General features: G+C 39.7%; 1 long non-coding RNA gene across 3 annotated transcripts in view; it reads left to right on the top strand.

Moving 5' to 3' along the window:
* The first annotated feature begins 2,237 nt into the window (after positions 1 to 2,237).
* Positions 2,238 to 22,885, top strand: part of LOC115394926 (uncharacterized) — a 51,851-nt gene continuing 31,203 nt past the window's right edge. Inside the window, exons 1-3 of one of the 3 annotated variants that reach the window (XR_003932199.1) lie at positions 2,260 to 2,338; positions 4,665 to 4,782; positions 6,244 to 6,321. This is a non-coding gene — a long non-coding RNA (uncharacterized LOC115394926). Of the gene's footprint in view, positions 2,339 to 4,664; positions 4,783 to 6,243; positions 6,322 to 22,885 lie in introns of all 3 variants that reach the window. The other 2 variants (XR_003932200.1, XR_003932198.1) reach the window with 2 other exon arrangements.

Here is a 22,885-nt window from a genome sequence, read left to right as displayed (position 1 = left end):
GGGAAATTGCATATCAAAAGATTAAAATATATCAAATATTAATTTTGTGTTTTTTTCAGGAAGGGTGAATCAGTTAATGAATAAAGAGAAAGCAACATCTGAGTGAATTCATCCAATACTTCAAAAGATTTACAAGTAAATAACTGAAAATGTTGTTTATTTACAGGAGCAGCATCGGGGGCTGAACACACACCGCCATGTCTGCCTACCATCGGGTTTCCTCTGGGTCAGGTCAACGCACGTCCGTCTCTCTCTCTCTCTCTCTCTCTCTCTCTTTTTTTGGTTTAGTTTTTTTCCACGTCAGCACGCAGGGAAGAAGCTGTTAAAGTGGAATCCAAGCGGTTTTATCCAAATTCAGCCGAGAGTGTGTTGGCCTGCGAGCGGCGGCCGTCATGTCTGCAGGGCGGAGTTCAGCCTGAAAACAAGCCAGCAGTGCAATTCACAGCTTGAGCCCAGAGGGGATTTAGCCAGCAGATTTACTCCTGTCATCCAATCACAGCCACTGTGCCAGGCCTCTGACAGCCTCGGTTTTATTTCAGGATCTGTTAGTCCTATTTTAAGCCATTCACGGCCTTCATTGAATATTAATTCCTGATTGCAACAATCAAATCGAGACAACTCGTGGACAAGGAGAGAAAACTGTAAGACTCGAAAAGAGAAAGAGCTAAAGCATCATTAGATAACACACACGCACACACACACGTCCATCAGCCAGATGCTAAGGAGTAAACTGCTGGTGAAATAGATTATCTTGCTATATTTCTCCCTTATACTAATAACACATTGTTTTATAGTAGCAATTTCAAATGGTGAATGAATATGTAGGCAGAACAGCCCATCAAGACGATCTCTGGTTTAAGTCTGAGTGAAGATTTTCTATGGAAACTGGTTTTGTCCCACAGTCCAAAAACATGTATTTAAGACTTTTTGTCCTTTGTTTGGACTGTTCAGCATCGTATCTGATCTTCATGAAACAGTATGAAAGATGAATGGATCTAACAAGCAATAAAAAATGGATAAAGTTTACTTTTTCTGTTCAAAGAATTAAGGTGCTTTGACCTCGCTGCTCACGAAAGCTTGAAATTGCTCGGTCCTTCAGTTGTTATTTGGACAGTTGAAATCAATAATTGTATCATGTAAAATGGTCTAAATGATCAGTGATGTGTCAGTGTGCATATCTATGTCTCAGATCACTTGGAATAAACAGGAACACGATCCAAGGCAATCTATCAACATCTCAGTTGAAGTGACCTGGATTAAAAGTGAAATGAGACACTCATATTTTGATTTGAAAGCTGACACACACAAACACACATACACACACACGTGCACACAAACACATCACATCGCTACATGTACAGTCCTTTTCTCACAGATGGCATAATCTGGATTGTGGGAGGGAGTAGTCTAACCCAGATATGACGGCTTAAATCTTTGTAAGCACACCATGAAACTATAACTCACTGTTATTACAGGGAACTGCTTGTTTTACAGTGACATTGTTTAATCCGTGTAATCTGTATCGATGATGGAGTCAACTCCCTGTTTTTTGCATGAAGGCCCACTGTGAATTTGAAAACAGCCAACAGGCTGACAAGAAGGAGAAACAACTGGATAGACCGAGGAGAATAAATTTTCACATGTTCAGCGGCCAGTTTTCTTCATTTTGGGTCTGTTTGGTTGAATGAATCAGCTCAGGATCATCAGGCTGTACTGTACTGTGCCAGGCAGATTCACAGGAGATTATTGGGCTATTGGTTGGCTTTGAGCTTTATGATTTTTCTTTTTTATGTAGGGTGACAAAATTCAGACTTCCAGAAAAGAGGACATTTATCAAGAAGAGGCCTTTTTTTCAATCAACAATGTTATCTCTTTATCACCAATGTTAATCTGATGCATTATTATGCCAAAAATAAATTATTTTCAACAGTAAATACTACAATATAAATAAATATTTGGAATTAAATAGCATGAATGTATATAAAATCCAAACATAAACTAAATCTATTTGACGGAAAGTTTTATTTTTTCTAGCTTTTGCTCCTTTTCTGTGCATACTTGAACTCTGGACATTTTAATAATATAATTTAATAATTTAATATGTACTATACTGACCGCGCCCTCTGGACGGCTCTGGCAGGGCACGAAAACCGGACACAAATGCGCATGCGCGAAAGGTAAGGTCGCTAAAGGTTCAGCCAATCAGCGCTCGGGCCTCAGTGAACCTGAGCGCACAGCGCTTCCTGTCAAGTCTTCGGTTCCAAACCCGCTTCCAGGAGAAACGAGTCTGGACTCAGATGGCTGAATTTGCGGTGAAAAGACGAGCAGGACGCAGCAGGTGAAATTAATTTATTCTAATTCAGTTTCACGACTAATAAAGGTCGTGAGCCGTGGATTGAAGCAGGAAGTGATTCACAGTTCAGCTGGGTTTCAGACATCTGCTGTAAAATATCGAGCAAGTTGAGAACGATTGACTTTTTGTCCTCAAATGAAACTTCAGAGCTGTGAATTTCAATTGGATAAACTAATTAATGGAGGTAAATTAACGATTTTAGTTCCAACTAGCATCACAAACCATTAAGAAAGAATTAGTTTGAAAACATCCTATAAGTTGGTTTTAAGGTTGTACCGAACATTTTATATACCATATGTCTGTTAGTGCAAAAGACCAGTTACTGTGCTGCACTGTCAAAAGAGTATTTTTATTTAATTATTTGTTTTATTTTTTTTTTTTAATTGTATGTTTCTTAATTTACTCCCACAATCTAACATCAACATTGCTTCAATAAATCTTCAAAATATCTGACATTTAGAGAGTAATTGTTGCTGGAAAAGAGCAAAGTAGAATGTATTGACAAAGGCCATCTTGATAGTAAGTTTCATATGTTTACAGTTTAAAAGAGAAATTTGTAAGCAAGTAAACAGTAAGAAGTGACTCAACATGATATCTTCAGAGCTATGTCAATATTTTTTTTTCAACATTTTGTTGCATTCATTGATGTCTGATCTTCTTGTCTTGTATTGTCAGATTGGAACAAATATAGAAGTCCAAACAGGAACAAAATACTGTGACTGAAAAGTTAAGAGATGAAATGGATATATTACCATGGTATCTTCATGATAGCATGCATTTAAAGTCATCTGTATTTCATGTGCTAGTTAGAAGCAAAGAGATGAATCCCCTGTGTGGGTTTGGAATTTGTTGTATTCTATATTATATTTGTCAGGGAAATTAATGACGTTACCTTACCTTACAAGACACATCCGTTGAAATGACAAGACCAGTCCAAGAAATCTCTGAAGATAGGCAGAGTAAAGAATAATGGCTTCCCCTTTGCCTCACCTAAATTAAACCCTTTTGACAACTTGAACTCAAGAGACGGTGTTTAATTTTAAAATGCTTACTGTCAGACACGTTACTTATGAAGATTTCATCCGATCACAATTCCCATGTTTTCTTCTCAGTGTAAATCATCGAGGGGTCTTTCATATTTTAGACAGTGTCATAATCTCCTGTAGCCAGCTCAGAAGTATTAACCCCAATACAGTACTTACCCTCCCCATTACCACCATCATTGACCCTGCTGGTTTCACACCGTGAAGCCAACCACCAGCTTACCCACTTACTGCACACTGGCCAAACACTAACACCTCTATCATCCATTACACAGACCGCCTCTCCTCTGGTGTTTGTTCTCCCATTACGGCTTTCTACTCCTCCTCTATATTGATCACTGCCGGTGACTTGCCGGTGATTCCCCACTAAGAGAGTGGTACAAACACACTGAGCTCTTTATGTGCTTGATTTCACCTTCATGTTACCAGATGTTTTGAGATGTCACTGTCTGACTGCATCAGAAGAAAGTGCTTTAAAATGAAACTGTAAAGGCTCCACATTGCTGTATCCTAGAGGTCAGTGGTTCTTGTCCTCAGTGAGCGTGACCTTTGTGCCTATGGAGTGCAGAGTGAGGTGTCTATTGGGCATCTGGCTGAATGAGGGAAATTAGGTGAATTATAAGTGCACTAAAAGCCTACTAGTGCAAAAATAAGAAGGTAGCATAGTGTTGCATCATGCTTGTGTTTTAGACACCACAGAGGCTTTTAATCTATAGGTAGTTTACTCACCACAGACACATAATGACACCAGTGGCTACAAAAGGAGTTTTCCAGAGTTCAAAAAAAAAAAAAAAAATCAACCACTGGATTGTAATTTCAGAGCTTTGATGGGATAATAAACATAAAATACATTTATGTTTATAAAACATCATGTCTTTTTCCAAATAGACAAGGTTTTCTCTATGATTTTTAAAAATCGTTTTATGTTTTGTGTTTTGAAGATAACAAACATATAGGTAATGACACACTGTGACAACAAATTTAAAAACTATGTACATTTTGTTGACAGATTTTGACCAGACTGAAGTTTGTTTGTGGTTGTATATAATATCCTCCTCCTGTGTCTTTTGCTTAGTGCCACCTGTTGGTTATGTTTGGCAGCACAACGCTGTTAAAACGTTTGTTCCTGAAGTGACTCAGAAGTTTCCTAAATCTAATATTTTTGACACTTAAACCTAGAATTGAAACCCAGCATTACGCTTACTGTGCGGTGTGCCTCACCAGCTTAGAAAACAGATTTGTTGAAATGATTGTTGCGCCTCGTTCAGCAGCTCCGGCGGCGCGTCGTCTGAGGAGGTGGAGGAGTGAGAGAGGAGCTCCGGAAGCAGCGCTCCAGTCAACTGCTCATGTTTTCCTCCCTGAAGAAGAGACAACAAACGACCTGTGGTAAGAGACTGGTTTTTAAAAACCCTTCCCGGGTCCTTACTTAAAATCTCTCATTCCGTCAGTGTGAAAAGACTCCATTTATGAGATTTTCATTTAGCAATTCAAGGCATGATCATCATGAAGGAGGAAGATTTTTTTTTCCTTTTTTGAAACCAAAGGCTCAGGATTTATGAACTGAATGATCTAAAAAAAAAAAAAAAAAAAAAATCAAAACTTCAAAGTTCAAATCAGTATCACTGATGAATGAAGGTCCTCTCATCAGGATTTTGAAAGATGTAATAACACACACACACACACACACACACACACACACACACGCACACTGTATATTTAATTCTTTCAAACCGATGTTTCGCCTGCCGATTAAAGGAACTAACCAGCAGCTGCTGTAAAAGCTGTAAAAGTCTGATTTTCAAGCAAATTCATGTAGTGATGGTTAAATTTAACAGAGCTGCCTCTGTTCTCTGTTAACAAACCATTAAAATTCTCCATACTTTATCATTATAAAGCCATCATCAAATTATCCAACTGTTTTCTTCTCATCCTGTTTACAATGGGCTTTTACCAAACACAAAACCTTAAATTTTCCCATAGCAGAGCGCAGCATATCACACAGTAGTGGGAAAAATAATCAGCCGGAGCTTAAGGCCGTATCAAAAGCCTCACAGTTCCTGAGCAGCCGGCTTTAGAGGGGGTGACTCTTAGAATGCCTCGGCTTGTTTGTCTCATGGTTTAAGTGGTGCACATAGCCATGGAAAGATCATTAAATCACTGTTTTACCACTTGGCTTAATCCCCACAACAAAAGGGGAAGATACAAAAAAAGAGAAAATGGAGAGAAAAAAAAAATGGTGGGTGAGATTAAGTAGAAACTTGATGGATCTAAACTGACGGCTCTGTTTCCCAGCGTTGCCAAGGGGAGTTAAGAATCTTGATTCCACATCTCCCAGGCTGAAGAGTGGCTGCTGGTCGGACGTTCCCTGTTACCCCTGCAGTGTCCGGCCCTGCTTGTAGTGTCCGCCGCCGTGGCCATCTGCCGGATTACCCAGCAGGATATATTTTTATAGAGAGCATCCTATTCACATCCTGCCCGCTAAGGTTTACATTAAGGTTGAACTCGGGTGCGCTTACAATGGCCGATGAAATGAGCTCTGTCCTTCTTACAGCACCCCTCCCCATCTTCTCACTGTTTCGGGGGCTGATAGCGCTGGGTTGAAAGCGGCTGCTTCACCGTGGCATGAAAGAGGATCTCATGCAATGCCACTGTCTGCTGCCCATTTTGTTTTTTTTGTTTTGTTTTTTTTTTTTTCCAGGCACTGACAGTAAAGTGGTGCCCAGCATGAAAAAAACATTTGTACGTGCCAAGTGCGATTGTTTCTTCTAATAGGCGTCAACAGGCCAACTTTTCTGTGTTACCATACAGGTGAACTCATTCCTGGGAAAATGTTTTTTTCTTTCTCAGCCTCGTAGGCGCGATGGCGTCCCCCTTTTTCCTCGGCCTAACGGGATTAGTCGTGCCAGTGCTACCCCGGCTGTCACGGTACTGTCTACTTCCCATCTCTCTTCTGGGCCTCTAATGTGATTAACCCATTCCCTGTGGTCCAAATGGTTCTGAAGGGTGGGTAGAAGTACAGAGGGTGGAGGGGGGCACCTCCTTGGCATGTTCTTTCCTATGCCTAACTCACCAGTACTGGTACTTTTGTCAGGCAGGAAGGACTGAGGTCGAAGGTCTGTTAGGGTGTTGAGGGGAGCTCAAGTATCTAAGGACAAGAATCACAGTCTGACACAATTACATGGTGAAGTTATTATTAAGACACTGAAAAGTTATTTTGAGAATAATAACCTCTCTTCACTACTGTAATATCCACCCGCAGGCCTCCCTCCTATTTAAAAGCCTGGTCTAAGTTTCCCAGCTGATCGCAGTCTAGTCAAACACCTCAATCAGGGATGAAAATCTGGTCAGGCTGATTTGCATTATGGCTTTTGCTTTCAATGATATCATCCCTTGAATATTTACTGCTTGCTTAAGTGGAGACAATAATGATTGCCTACGCCCATCGTCTTGTCACACGTCAGTGTTGCGGGGCTTCGCCTGTTTAACACATGTCACGCTCATTTTCGACTCATCTGTCGACCCTTCTCCGGGGCATCTGCTGCGTGCAGAGGATCACATGCCCTTTGCCACGGCGCAGGGGGAGAGGCCCTCCCAACGTACAGGCTGCACAGAAAACCCTGCACTGGAATCACCTCTTTGGACAAAAACACACCAGTTCATATGTCTCAGCTGTGTGCTGACCGAGAGCATTAGAGCTTGATGATATATGCATGCCAAGGATTTAGGAAAGATTAGATCACTGCGCGTGTTTTACTCCAGGAGTGCCTCAACTAATCATATTTATTTATTTATTTATTTACAATTTTCTCTCAATGGGAGAAAATGGTTTAAATGAGAGGATTACAAATGTATTCCTCACACCTTGCCATGTTAAAAACCCAAGCAGATTGATCCTCAGGCTGTGTTCGGCAGTGCTTCACGTGAGCCCACAGCCACGGTCAGGCGACAGCACGGAGCATTAGGAGTCTTAATTAAGATTTTGTACATCTCTGCATGTGCTGTTCATATGCAAGACAATGAGCCTGAATGGGGAGGGGGGTGTCGTCGGGTTTTAACCAGCTGCCTGCCCTGAAACAAACCCCAAAGTTAACAGGAAGATTCACGTGATGAATCGGCGCGCCGCTCCGGTGGTTCCTTCACAGACGGTCTGCAAGCCGGTTCGTATTTCAGCGAAAAGTCCCCATGAAGTTCAAGTTTTTTTATATCAAGTGTAGAGATTTAATTTCTTTTTAGATTTTTAGTGGAGGAGAAAACAGACAACAATTCCACATTGTGGCTGAAAGACAATGCCGTGCATGAGGGGGTGAGCACCCCTTGTGTGGAGATTTGGTGGGTTTCCAATCCTGATATCCAACCCAGCACCATGTAATGGAAGGTGACACTTATTGTATTAGTAGGGGCTAATGAGTGTCTAAAAGCCTGTGTGACTGTGTGCACTGAGGAATCTCATCGTGTGTGCTGGGTGGCAGGAAAAAAAAAGGACAATATATTAGCGTAGTAGAGAAGGCCGTGGAGTGCAGCCTAGGAAAAAAAAAAAAAAAAACCCTCCACCACCGTCGGTGCAGATCTCATGAGGCACGTGAGACTTGAATTGTAATAGAGATATAAAGAGGAGAAAATGAGTCGGCCATTCCAGACCAGTCTATGCAGGTGAGCTTCAGCCGTACTGAAGCAGTCATGAAGCTAACTTTGCTGAGAGCTTTAGGCTTTATAGCTGAACCCATGAGCTGTTACATCTGAGACTTATTTGATAAGCTGCAAATAAAAAAATCCTCCTTAAAACTCAGTAAATTTTAAATCTGTAAAGTTACTTCTTCTACTTCTTCTCTTTTCTTTTTTAGAGCTTTGTTTAAATTTTCAACAGACACACACAAACACACACGCTCTATTAACCATCTGATTTACTTTATATCACTTTAAATACATTTGTACCTCAAAATTGACTCAAAACAGAAACATTCTTCATTAAAATAATGTTGACTGTGTTTGGCTCAGATGAATTTTTTTTATTGGAGAAACATTTTTTTATAGTGTAAAGAGATCAATTGTAAAACATCACTAGGTGAGGTTAACATTTTAAATCTGAACATTGCGACCCTGTAAACCACACTTGATCTGATCAGACATAAAATTCTGCAGTACCACATGATCACCACAAGGTGGATATCTAACAAAGTGAATGCAGTAGCAATAACACTTAGGGAGGGTTTTTCACTACACAAGGCCTCTTGGTTCCTTGTAATGTTTCATTATATTATAATTCTTTGGTTTTGTTTAGAAACATGTTTCAGTGTATATTAACGGCAGTGAAGTTTTTGAGGCTCATGCTATTTTAATGTACGTTTGGAATGTTCATAACAACTTCTTTATTTTTTAGAATATTTTCTTCCCTTTTACAATAGTTTGCTTTTTGTACTATGCCTAAATGTATTCGTTTACACAATGAATGGACTCATAAAAGGACGACATCAAAATTGTTACAACCACTCTCATGTGTTTTTATTTATTTATTTTTTGAAGAGATGGTTTAAATGTCCTGTACTAGCTTCAGAAATACATGACTGCTACAGTTTATTTTTAAGGCTGCAGCTCCTGGAAAAAGGGCTCAAAGACAGCATGATCTGTTCTGGGCCTTACATTGTATTATGTAAAGTACAGATTTATAGTTTGGTAATGGACATTAGAAACCAAAAGCCTCTCATCTTTCTCAGTGCAAGCTCGACATGTGGCCTCCATTAACTAGTCAACCATTCGTTGTTTTTCTGTTTGTTACCATGGCAATGAAAGTACGGTATACAGTGAAAGTCTTCATTTGTACAGTGAGTTCACATGTGGGCTTCAGTGCTTGGTGTTAATACACAGTGTTCTCAGCTGCCTTTATCTGTGATCAATTCAGAGATCTGAGTCTTTAAAAACTTCACAACTGAAAGTTTCTGTAAATTGGCTCACACATCGAGTCATCTGCTGCTTAATTTTTGGTTAATTTATTGTACTATTGTTGTATTTGTTTTCCTGCATTGACCTGACAGACTGAAAGTTTAAATTAATACTGGTATCAGTATTTTTTTTTTAATCGAATGCCAGCATGTAGTGTGATATCAATGATTTTATTTCTACTATGCATAAATATCCATTTGCTGTTGACTGAATCCTTTTCATTCTTCTCTCATGTGATGTAAATGCTATATCCATTGCTACGGTTTTCGTGCATTCATTTCAAATCCCCTTTTCATTGTTGAAGATAGCTATCGCTCTGAAACCGTGTAGAAAAAAATCTCACAGTTTGATTCCATCAATGAATTCAAGTGAAAAAGGAACTGCTTGAGCTCCTTCGCCGAAAACAGCCCAGTCTGAAAACTGGGATTCTTGTCATTGTTCTGAATTTATGAATGGCCTAATTTGTTGCCAGAACACAAATATGCCACTTCACAAAAGCTGCAGAGTGCGTTGCTTTCACCGATGGGCGGCTGTTGAAAAAAATAATGTCGCAGAGCCATGAGGCTGTCAACTGGAAGCACATGGCCGACTGGAGATATAACTACATCAAGGAGCTGAAATGAAAGTGAGCCTTTTAAACAGGCCGGTGTGAGCTTACACTTGGTACACAGGTCAACCCCGGTGCGCTCATCTGAACGTAACTCAGGTTGACACAATTTGACCCCAGCCGATACCCCTCTCAGCTGCCCTTTGTTTTCACCTTCTCCCCCTGGGAATGGCATTTAATACCATCCTCGGACATTCTATAAAATTTTCTTCTCTTCTAAGCTCTCATTTCTCAACATTTGCTTTTCTATTATTTCTGAGAACTCCTCATCCTTTCAGAATGCTCCTTTGTAGGCCTCTGACAGAATTGTTTCTCTTGGCCTGACCTTCAAAGGAAAAGCCTCTTTAGGGGCTTGAATGAAGAGCCCATTGTTGTTATTGTGAACTTAGATGTTTTGAAACACTTATAATTTCAGAAAATGATCTGAATTTGTGTTTCAGCGCATAAGGCAGTTTTTGAGCCATGCCTGTGATTTTTTTTTTTTTTGCCGTGAGCGTTTAGCTCTGACTTTCTATGAAGTAGATACATTCTTCACTGGTGTGTCTTTGGAGCACGTGGTTTCAAAGATTTCACAGTCAAACGGACAGCAAAAGAGTAATATGTTTAATGCAGCTCAGCACAAAAAGGCTCTAATCTTTGCTTTCTTCTGTGGCTTTATGCTCAGCGTCAGGCGCCGCAGTGTCTTAAACAACTTTTCTTTTTAAAGCAGCGCACCATCACCTGTTCAACTAACAGGTGTCTTTTCCCTTCGCTTGCATATTTTAGCTCCCTGGATTAGATCGATAGATAGATAGCTTTATTAATCCCCCAGTGGGGAAATAGAAAATATAAAAAAAAAAAAAGCATGTTAAATTATGCCAACAAGTTTGATTGATCTCAGATGGGACTTTTATTGATGTCGCCTCAAACATTTATTTCGCAATGTGTCGTAGCTGCGTTTTAAGCTTTATTACCCCCTTTTCAGAGAAGTGAGTGTTTTTTGGACCTTCTCTGACAGAAATGTGAGCCCTGTGAAACTCAGAATCACACATTTGCCTTTATTTTTTCAGTATTTACACTGCTGAGTTTTTGTTGCCTGCATCATTCTGACCCCCCCCCCCCCCCCCCCCCCCACTGCCCCATCGCCCTGGCAGTGCTTTTCACGCCGCCGGGCACAAAGTGCAAATGTTTGAAAACCCATTTAAATTCTTTTAGAGAGAATCTGAACAATATAAAGCAGCCATCATTTGGAGGTAGCAGGTGGATGATTGTGCGCGGTTGACCGATCAGAAATAAAAAGATGGCCGCAAGAGCATTCAGGACGGGAGAGGCCGTGCTCCTCGTTTCCCAATTAGCTGTGGGATTCCTCATGCGGCATCCCACAATGTTGGGCCCGCTGCAGCCGTGTTTATTTTCTAACAGTGAATGGATGTGAGGTGTGAAGCTATGAATACTCCTCGGTCAACCCACCGTGATGCTGTAAACACTAACGGGGCCAGTCGGTAATGAGCAAGGCCACGTCCTCGCTGTCTATTCAGCCCCGTAATCAAAGAAACTGAACAGGAAACAATGTTGAACAAAGATGCACATAAAAGGAGGTGCGTTCACAAGAGCAAAATGAGAACCACACTGTCATTGATCTCCCATTAATCTTGTCTGTGAGTTCAACTGCTGGTAATTTGTTGGCCTGCAGGGTTTAAAATGAGGTGACTGTGGCCAGCAGATGCCACTGGCAAGATAAACATGCGCTGCACAAAGCCAGTGAGGCCCACAGTTGATTTTCAGTCCATGGTTCACACTGCCGATGACTTGTAACAAGGAAACTGTCATATAAGAATATGTAAAAGTAAAAAAAAAGTACTTGAAATAATCTTAACTTTGGTCATTTGGATCAGAAGGTCACATTTAAAGCACTTCTTTACATTATAATGTTGAAATGTTTCTAACCGAACCCTCTAAAATGATAAATATTAATCATGTGTCTTCAAAGTGGACGAGTTTCTCTTTTACCACCACCCCGTGAACATTTACCAGGTTGATATTAAACAATCTTTGAGGATCTATGTGTAAATTCTGTGATACGATATCAATGTATTTGTGCTGATTTGATCTATCTGGATTGCATAAACGGCTGTATATATTTGATAAAAGAGCTGCCAGTGTCCTAAAGAAAGTGTAGGGGCCGCGTTGGTCCTGTTTCAGCCGAAGCTCACAGAAAGCTTCGATGGTCATGCAGACAACAGGATTTAACCAGGAGGACATGCAGCTTAGTCTTGTAAAGACCGAGCTTAATGCAGCAGCAGGTAGTCCCAGTGAGATTTCTGCCACAGCGTGTTTATAAAGCCAGGCTGGTGGATGAATGGCCGCCTATTCCCAGAAAGCTGGGTCAGTGTTGTTTCTGAAAGAGTTTAGTGCCTCAAGTTCTGTGAGTAATGCTCCCATCTATTGTGATTTTAACTAATTTTCTCATAACATGTTTAATGAAAGCAGCAGTTTTCTTTTTTGGATCGTCGCTATGAGTGAATCTGTCACAGCATTCATCAGGCTTGCAGCATATATGGGCGATTTTGTTACTGACTAACTGTAGTTACACTATTTGCCCATAGGATGTCACTATATGGATGATTATCCAAAAACAGCTTCCCCTGGATGTCATTCAGTCACATTTATTGAATAGAATTTGAAATTAACGCATCTTCTGACAAGGTTTTTGATATATTTATATGCAAAATAGCTTTCCCTGGACTGTGAACAACACATCAGATATAAAACCAAACTGATAAGGGAAAGTTATTGTGGACCTCAGCTGGCAAATTTTATTGCACAGAGCACAGTCAGGCTTGATGTAAGCCTTTGAGAAGCCTTATAGTGGATATATTTCAGAGCCTGAGAGCGAGAAACAGTCCATAGCAGGGATGATAGGAATTTTTGCAGGATACCTTTGGATTTGAGCTCACGTTATTTATGGGTCACACCATCAAAAGATAGCTGCGAGGCTCCAGTGCTTTTATTTCAAATCCTGTGTTTCATCAGTCTGTGCTGATACACTTGTCAATATAAAGTCTGATGAAAAGTATTATATTCTCTAATCACACACCAAACAGAAAGCAATACAAGTTGATCTACTGAAAAGTAAAGTAAGCAGAGGGCATTTGCTGGGCAACTGTAATAATTTTCTAGAGGAGAAACGTCAACGTTGATCCACCTCGTCGTCCCATCTTAGCTCAGTATCGACATAATGTGTCAGCAGATGCTGTGAAATATAAGCGTTCATGGCACCCGGTGGGTTAGAGTTGTGTGGGAACGATAATATTTGTGTGCAGAAATGTCACCTCACCTGCTGCTCATTTAGACAGGGCTTTGATGAAAATGAAAAAAGAAAAAAAAAAAAAAGGGAGACAACTTTCTCCTCGGATATTGTTTTAGCAGCCGCTGTAACCTTTAAATACCTATAGCTGTTTTTGATCCAAATAAAATCAAGGCTAATGCTTCATTACTGGGTATTTTTACATAATGATCCTCATGCTGCTGCTGTTAATTTTTTTATTAACGCAATTACCGGGCTCTTAGTAGACTGGGTCAGAGAGGTCTAATTACCCTGCGTCATGCCGGTAAATAGTTGGAGGTGTCTCTGAGCAGGTGGCCCTGGAGGTAAGAGGGAGACATGGGGCATACTGAGGCGGGCAATTACTGGATGAATTTCACTTTAATAAATGTTGAGCTACATTTGGAAATTCAGATAACAGAGCTTTCTGCCTAATGGGTGCTGCACTGAGGCCACTTGAGCAAGAAAATGATCTGAAAGAGGGTTTAATTAACACAAGCTACATGATCCAGGGAGCGCGTGACAGAATGTTAAAGTGAGGGGGAGAGCACAGGCGCAGGGAGAGTATGAAAATTAGCGAGGGGGAGGTGGAGAGGGGAAGGACGGGGGGGGATTGGTGTGCCAACTTTTATTTCACAGGTTTAAAGTCTGGAATGTGCTCCTGATTGCTCACATCGCTGTAGAAGCGGCGGCGTGTCAAAACAACAACACGAGCATACGCAGAAATGGATATGAGAGACAAGTGCAGAACATCGAGGCAGGCGGAGAGGGGTTACCGCAAACTGTATATGTGAACTTTCTGTTCTGATGAGGAAGGAAAATAACATTAAATTGAAGTCCTCATCCGAATCATAGTCATCAGATCCATCTAAAACAACAGTAAACAAACAATGTCGAAACATTAAAAAATAAAGTTGGTACAGAAGTTCTCGAGCAGAAACTCTATCTTCTTTGTATCTTCTTTGCCGTGTGGAGAGGAGGGAGGACCTAGAGGGAGGCCAGAGCCCCAAGGAGACAAAACGAGAGCTGATGGATGTTGAAGCCAGTAGATAGCCAGTAGTCAGGAGGACAGAGGATACCATCAAAGCAGTGACTTCCAGCTTTTAAGGTTTAAAATCCAGCAGAGTCTACTTCTGCTGCTCCATTATCACATCTTTCACACTATCTTTTTTTACTGGATCCACAGGCACAGCTCAAAGTGTCTGAGTCTGTTCTGAGCTTCAGCTTCAGTGATGTAACCTTTCCTGCAGTATTTGTTTATGAATGGGGATCAAAAAGATTCCTTCTAATGCCATGTATCCAGAGTTTTTCTACTAACGGCAGCTTCTCACCGAATCATTTTTGTCATTTTTTTTGCCTCACTGTCGGTGTCCGAATTGACTCATTTCCTCAGAATAAGGAAAGACACATACTTTTAATCTCCACTGATTCACTGAAATAATCAGATATGAATAGTCAGATATGGGATTTAAATCTGGATGACAGTCCAAAGGAAACCTCTCAGTTTGAGGAACAACCATTTCCTCTTTTGTTGGTTGATCATGTTACTGTTGAGTGTTACCACACACATTTTACAGGCCTTAAGTCTTGCACAGGTTTCCAAATGACTCACTCCGTTTACATCCCCATCAAGTCATTTAGCGACCCCTCATATGTTTCTCCACTCATTTATCCAGGTTTCTCTTTTAAATTGTGCCTCCCCTGCACTTTATCTCCTGTAGTGTTCGACTCATGCGGTTTCACAGCAATCCATTGCAAACTTTCTTGACTTTTTACCCCTACCTGGAATTGCTGCAAATAGCCAAAGTATTGCCGCAAGCCTTGATCGTTCATCGTAGAAATGAATCTAGCGGTTTCGAGCTTTCTGATGATGCACAACAGTTTTAAGTGGTGCCTACTGTTGACCCCGGAGTTACTATGCAACGACGGCGCCCCTGTTCCCCAACCCCTCCCCACAAAACTCAGCAATGTTATACAATGAGTGCTCTCAGCTATTTATAGTCGGTGGCGGCTTGGATGAAATGTTTTTGTTCGGAGACCTGGAGGAATGCATATGCACATGAGATGGCTTTGCATGCAGTGACATAATCACATGTCTGAAAAGTTAAAATGCACATATTTCAGCGCTGCACCTGCATTATGTCCCTGAAAGGACTGCGTTTTGGCCTGTAGCTCCTGCCACTTTTTATGTTTTCTGTGTTTGTTGCACTAAAGCTGCACCGTATATGTCTGTGTGTGTATGTGTGTGTGTGTGTGTGTGTGTGTGTGTGTGTGCATAGAGGATGTGGGGATTTGTTTTTGTTTAAACAGTGTATATGTGTGGTTTTGTGCATGTAAGGTCCTCATGGTTTTACACACTGCGGTCTCCCTCCACTCTCCACCGGAGCTAAAAGCCCCGAAACAGAACGGTAATTGCCCAATTAGGGCCCTCGCTCTGTGGGCCGCAGAGCACTATGCGCCTCCACATGCTCACAGAGTCAGATAATTGAGCTGAAAGCAAATGAACGGATGGCAGACAAACAAGCTACTAGAAAATAATTACTTGGAGTGTTTCTTTTCAGTACCTGTACAGCGAATTTCATTATTGTCAATAGCCTCTAAAGCTGCTCGAAACGGTGGTATTTGTCATTTTCATAGAGACTTGATAATGACATTAATTTGTCTTAATGGGTTGGTTCTATTGTTAAAAATAGTAAAATGAGCAGAAATTGTCTTTCCTCAGCAGGTAGAGAGGACTTCACCACACTCCCGTCAGGCATGAGGAGATAATTTGGTGTGCTTGTCAAATTTCCAATAATTTGTTATATGGAACATGAGTAATGCTAATACCATTAATGTCCATTTTCCTCTAAATTCATTACTGCCCTTTTTCCCTTTTATGTTTTTAATGCCTCTGCCATTTTTCTGTGCTTCAAGAGGTTATACCAGGACTGATTAAAAACATGCACATTTAGACTTTTGCCTCATTCCACACACACACACACACGCACGCACACACACACTGCACAAAAACATCTGTAAGATGTGGCTGCCATCGATCGTCCTCCGAAACAGCTGAAGTGTGTGTCAAACTGAAAACCATTTTTGTTTCAGCTCGACGAAACAAAGCAGTGTCTGCTTTAATTTGCAAAATAATGAATAATCTGTTAAAAATCATTAGTGTCTCTGTATCATTTTAATTTAAGGGTGAATAACAGGATGAATATTGACAGATTTTTCTTGAATTCATATGTGAGTTTTTACTCTGTAAATAGCCTTTGACTGAACCTGAAAGTGGACGCATGGTCAAAGCGTAAATTTTTGGGCTTTAATTGTCTTATTTTGAATTATTAAAATATGTTTTAATCAAGTAAATGGCCAATAATTGAAATTAAAAAATATCAAACTGTTTTGAAATTATTGTGGCATAGTGAGGTTTTTTTTTAGTATACATTTTTTATGTCCTCTACTTTATTCAGATTACATAAAATTACAGTAATTACCTCTAATAGAAAGCAGCTTTTATTGTTACTGAATAATTTCAAATCAGTGTTAATCTCATTCATTCTTCATTTATAACAAAAAAATGCATTTTTTCTGAATTATTGTCCAATAATTGAATAAAATTGACTAAACTGATAACAGAAACTGTGAGACGATTGTAGTGACTGGATAGTAAAAAAGACAATCTCTGCTTCATGTTTTTTTTTTAAATTAGACAAATGTATTTAATACAAATGTGTTTTCTTGGCTGTTCCACAGATTTTCTAAAATAGATTCATGATTGTGCTGGAGGTTACATAGATACTTCCTGAGAAGCACTCAGCTCTCAAACGAAAAAAAATCCTGCACACCAGGATATAATGCAACATGATGTCGACTTAAAGCCTGACTAATTTGACTGTATAATTTTGATTATATTTAGCTACATTTTGATGCTTCCTGTGTTGGCGCTGAATTTGAGGATACAGGATTATGTATTTTTAAGAACTTGAGTATTTCACTGAGAAAAAAAGAAAGTGTTACAGGAGAGTTCTCCTGACAGTGTGAAGTCAGCTGTGAGGGTTTCAGAAATAATCCAGTCCCGTGTATCGTACGTCTGTGTGCCTGACTCACAGGAGAAATTATCAATCAAATAAAAATGCGTTAAAATGATACAAACAATACACCTCATTTCCTTTTATTTCGAGGCTGGCTGCTTTATTTCTTCAGAGTGTGTACTTCATGCTTATGGGTGTAGCTTTTCCATCTCCTCTGTATTGACAATGTAGTTTCAATCACAGACAAACGTAACACACTGATTTTTAAACCAACATTTATTTTGGCCAGATTAGAGGAGGATAGGCCATGGCTCAATCCACAGTCCTGGTTATTTACAGCCCCCTTCAAATAATCCAAAGTAAAACAAAACTGCATCCTTCCTTCCTTCCTTTCTTTCTTTCTTTGTTATAGACTATAGTAGTAATAAAACATTTCATCAGCCTAAAACAAAAAAGTAAAAAAAAAAAAAAAACTAAGTCTGATATAATTGAAAATCTGAAATCTAAAGCTGTTGTGATAACTCTCCCTCTCACATATAACCTCAGACTATAGAACAGTTTTGTTCGACCTAATCTTAGTAATACATATAAATAATGTCTTTATTAATATCCATAGAAAACGGATATTAAAAATGAAACGTATAGTTGAGGCTCAGTGTGCTCATGTTTCTATTGTATTTTTTGGCCTGCAGAGGGCGCTGCTAAAAATAAAATAAAAGCTTGTCCAGGGGTAAAATATTCACCACCAGTGTGAAGCTAACTCGGTCTATCTGTAGTATATAGTAGTAGAGGTAGTAGATAAAGTAAATGTGTTAAGTCGTGTCCATTCAATATTATTATTAATTATATATATTTTTGGATCTTGAAGCTTTCAAATAAAAGATCAACAATAGTGGTTAAATCTTTGCTCAATAATGAAAAAGACAAAAATATTTGCCTGATTAATTCTCACATTTTATTTTTCAGTTTTCTGAATTCACAGTTTTCACTGCGTCCTCAGGTTTGATGGGATTATGGCTTCAGTTTTTATGTGGGATGGTAAATAATGTCATGATCTTCAGTGTGTTCCGACACTGATGGCTCTGATGTGTCTTCATGATGAAGCACTCTGGACTTGATGCCAAAACAACAGATCTTCCACCACGCCTCATTTTTCTCCACTTTATTAAACTTTGACACTTTGGGTCTTTCGGTTGTCAGATCGTTTCTTCTGCTCTATTGCTGCTCCAGGAAGGAGTGACGGCTTTTTCACTGCAAGGCTTCACTATTTTGTAGCAACAGCTGCAGGTTCATGGTGTCTGTAAGCTATATATATATATAGATTACTGGTGATTATTTAAATTTTATTTAATGAAATAGTAATGATTAGTGTTGATATTAATTGGTGTTTCGTGAAGTCTGAGCAGCACAGAAGGCTTTAACTCTTACACATATTCACTCATTTTAACTGTTCTTCTGCTTAAGGATTAGGAACTCAGGCTGTTTAATACTGAATCAAAATAAAGTAAGTAGATTCCTCATTAAAAAAAGAAAACTTTACCAACAAACACAGAATGTTCTGAACTGGAGGAAATATTTCTAGGTGGAATGAAAGAATTGTAAATACTTACATTTGTTGTTTTGAGTAAGTTTTGGGGACCTTTGAGTGTTTTTTTTTCAGTGAGTAATCCATTTACTTAAGCTCAAATGTATGCAATTTAATCTACTTTACTGCTTTTAAAATAGTAAGTTGTACTATTGTTACTGCAATTTTTTATTATTTAACCTCACTTAAATAATAAACAATAATGAATAATGCAATAAAACACCCATGGGGCAAAAAGTAATGAAGTACTTTATGCTTTCACTTGGGTGTTTTTTATGAACTGGAATTTTACTTCAGAACAACTTGTTTGCACCTCTGATATTAAACTGTAAGGCTCCTAGTGGTTTTGCTGTCATGCTGGCAGGTTTCGTCTGTTTGAATGGAAGAAATATTACTTTTTTCTGGTGTAACTTTACCAAACAGCTAAAGTTATAGGCTTCTTCATTTGTAAGTGACTTCCATCTACATTTAACAACATAAAATGACTTAAAGTATTCCAGATTAACATAATAAAAGCATCATAATAGAGCTCGCTATTCAGTTAACACTCAGCTGAGTTTTGATCTCCAGTATTGAAGGACAGTGACGTCTGTTGAGATCGCCTTCCCTCCATTTCCATCCAGATGTCTTCACGAGACACTTCGATCGGTGTGATAACCGGAAACGAGCCAGAACATCTTCCTCTGAGTGCGGCTGCATACATTTCCACAGAATCCCTACGGCCAAAGTTTTTTTTTGTGAGTCAGACCATTGGGGCTCAGAGTAAAAATGCATTAATGTGCATCTAAGTGATACTCCTGCCTCTATTTAGTTGTGTATAGGCCTCTTTATATTGTGTAAAAAGTCATGAAGTGCCGCAAGTGCCGCACAATTATTGTTTGACAGGATGACTGAGCTGATGATTCATTTGTGAGGCCTGACTTCTGCTTGGAGCTTCTTATGTAACCGCTGTTGAATAATACTTTTTTAAATAGAGACACTCTTACCTTCCACAAGGCCTCCGGAGGGAGATCATGTCTGAGTGAGCTATCTTAGATTGTTAGAACAGGAAACCGTGCCTCCTGCAGTAACACAAAGAGGCTGGTCTGTACGAAAAACATCACATGTGTAGTTTAAATAAAGTGTTTTAAAGCATTATAAAATGTTTAAATTTAAAAAATTTAGCTGTCATGTTTGAACAGGCACTAGTAAATTATCACTGTGCCTATAGTTTCTATTAGTAGCAGATTTTATTCTCTAACATAATTAAAAGCGAAGTCAGTATTTCTCCTCTGCGCATAAAAGGAGACCCGCTGAATGACATTAACCAAGTATTTAAATTGAATTTAAAGGATATGCCCAGTGTCTCATTTGAATAATTCATTGATGGTGTATCTCCACCTGCTTCTGCCTCCGTGCCAATGTCTGAATCTGTGTGACGAAGGGGCTGAATGGTGATGGGTGACACACTCCCGATGAAAAATAACAGCGGCCCTCAGATCTGCACAACAGCTGATGAAGAATCGCTGACTTTTATTGGCGCCGAATAAAAGGATGCGATGAAAGAGTCAAAGGCTGGGGGAGAGAAAGAGGGATTCGGAGGGAGGGGCGGAGGAGTGCAAAACAAGGCCCCATCCATCACACGAGTTGAGAAGACACATTCCAGTGCCCTCAGCGAGAGGATACATTCACTCAAAGTCACAATGGAGGGAGAATCTGGGAGAAGCTGGGAGGGGCATCCATCAATACACAACCTCACCCTTGGGCTCTCTGTGCGCACAAACTCAAAACCCCTTCCAGATCAATTCAGGACTCTCTATAGGCATGACAAATGTACATTTTACTGCCGATGAATGTGTTTGTACTCAAAACAACACAACAGATAAAGACCAAAAACAAAATCACTGCGTGGTAACAGCTGATTTATTTTTTTTTTCCTCCCCTGCTCTTTACCCATTTTCCCTCACTCCCCCGGATGTGTGTGTGTGTTCATCCCTCTTTCCCTCTCTGTCCTCCTCATTAATGGGAGTTGGAGAAATCTGAACTGGGGTTGTAGGATATGTCTGTCCGACGGAGTTAGCGGGGATTTCAGGGTGGAGGGAGCAGGTGATGGCTTTCTGGAGTGCACTCATTTACACTCCTCCCTTTCTCTTGCTGAGCAGCGTGAAGAGGTGGGAGAGATGAGGGGCCGCCTCCTCTCACTCCTGTGAGCTGCACCTGCCAGGGGTGAGAGGATCAATTGTGAACTCTGACCTCGTACCTTTCACAATACCAGATTATTAACCATACCATGTAATGTATACATCGTACATCAGAAAAAGGCCAAAAACATGTTTATTTTTCAGATTTAAAGTTACACTGTCGTGCAGATTTTTTTTTTTCATGTGAATTTTTAGATAAAGAAAGACAGAAGATGCAAACATGAAAGGTATGGCACACAAGAAAAAAATGTTTAAAATAAATACATCATTGGTTTCACAAATTATTGAAGGAAGTTTAGCTAGTGAGCAGTCACTGAGTTTTTTCGTAATTTCCACAAACATCAAAGTTGCTCATCCCTGGATGACAAATCTCACTTTACTGTTTTGCAGAAGTAAAGAGACACATTTTGACATTCTGCGTCAGAAAACTTGAAGTGCTGTCAACAAGTATTGGTGACTTCAAACATGTATTTTTTGGCGAAAAGAAGTCAAGTTGGTGCTTGATAAAAGTCTCAAAATGGCAACAAAGCAAGTGTGGTCAAACTTATGGTGAGCGTACGGTGTGCACTGTTCACTTGATCAGTCGTAGTTTAGATACTGTGTTCCTCAAACAGGAAGGCAAAGACAGGAAACGGAACATTTAGAAAGATCACAGTTCCATTAAAAAAAAAAAACAAAAACATAAAAACATTTTTTTTTTAACATTTTCACATTTCTAAAATTACTTGAAAACATAAAAATTAATGCTGAAATAAGTTATACAGGTACTCTGCATAGATGTCTATGCACTTGAGACAACTGGATGATGCTGTCATTTTGCTAGCTGTAGTTTATCTTCACTCTCTTTCTCCATCACGTCACTTTTCACACCACTGGTGGGGGATTCTTTTGCAGGTCCAGATATTTAGCCGTCTTGGGGGTTTCGGGGCTGTTTGTGATGCTCTGATCTTTGAACAGCTCGAACCATCCAATTGGAGAGTTTTATTTTTTGTTGTAAGTAATAAAAAGTTGTTTTTTTTTTGCTTAAACAGGAAGACTTCTTTAGTATCACACTGACTGTTGAAAAGTTGATTAGAGTATCTACATTCAAAAACTAATGAATAAAAGAAAAAAAAATCTGTTGACAAACAGCACTTAGGATTAATTCACATATGAGTTCTGGATACAAATGAGTCTTTGTGCAGTTTGGAATATGGTGCACAAAGTCGGTCATGTAACACAAACCTCCCGGAAACTTAAATTCAATTGCAGCAACGTTTTCAAATGTCTTGTTTCCTGATCAGTTCAAATTTAATGTGACGGTAGGGCGTTTATGTAGAGCACTGTTGGTAAGGGACTACACCCAAACTAAGGATCCAGTGCTGATATTAAACATATGAAACGTAAAACATTTTGCTCAGCAAGATATTGGATGCAACAATTACGTTGGACAAAACTACATGCATTTTGGATTGTGATTGTGATCGTACTGATAAGTTATTTGCCTTTTTTTGAAAAATATAAATTGCTCATGTTTTGTTTCGAGTGTTTCACTCCATATCAGTGTTTTTCCAACTTAATTCAAAAACGAGGGCCTCTTTATTTTTGGTGTCAAAACAGTAGCTGACTCTGTCCGTGGATCGGGTACAAATGGGTATTATTTGGAGTGATGAGATCCATTTGGGGTTTTTTGTCAGGACTTAAAGTAGTGTGAAAGTTGGTGTCAGTGGACCCCTGGCCCAGACCCGCTGAAAGCCAGCGTGCTAGTTTCTATGGTAATGGGGAAATAGTAACTACCTCCCAGCAGCGTCCCGCCGCGTGTCGCCTCCTCAATAGAGCGCATCTGCAGAAAACAGGGAGACCCTGCGAGATGGGCAG

The sequence above is a fragment of the Salarias fasciatus genome, chromosome 10, assembly GCF_902148845.1.
Source record: "Salarias fasciatus chromosome 10, fSalaFa1.1, whole genome shotgun sequence".
NCBI lineage: Eukaryota > Metazoa > Chordata > Actinopteri > Blenniiformes > Blenniidae > Salarias > Salarias fasciatus.
This window is presented reverse-complemented; position numbering and strand designations above follow the sequence as displayed.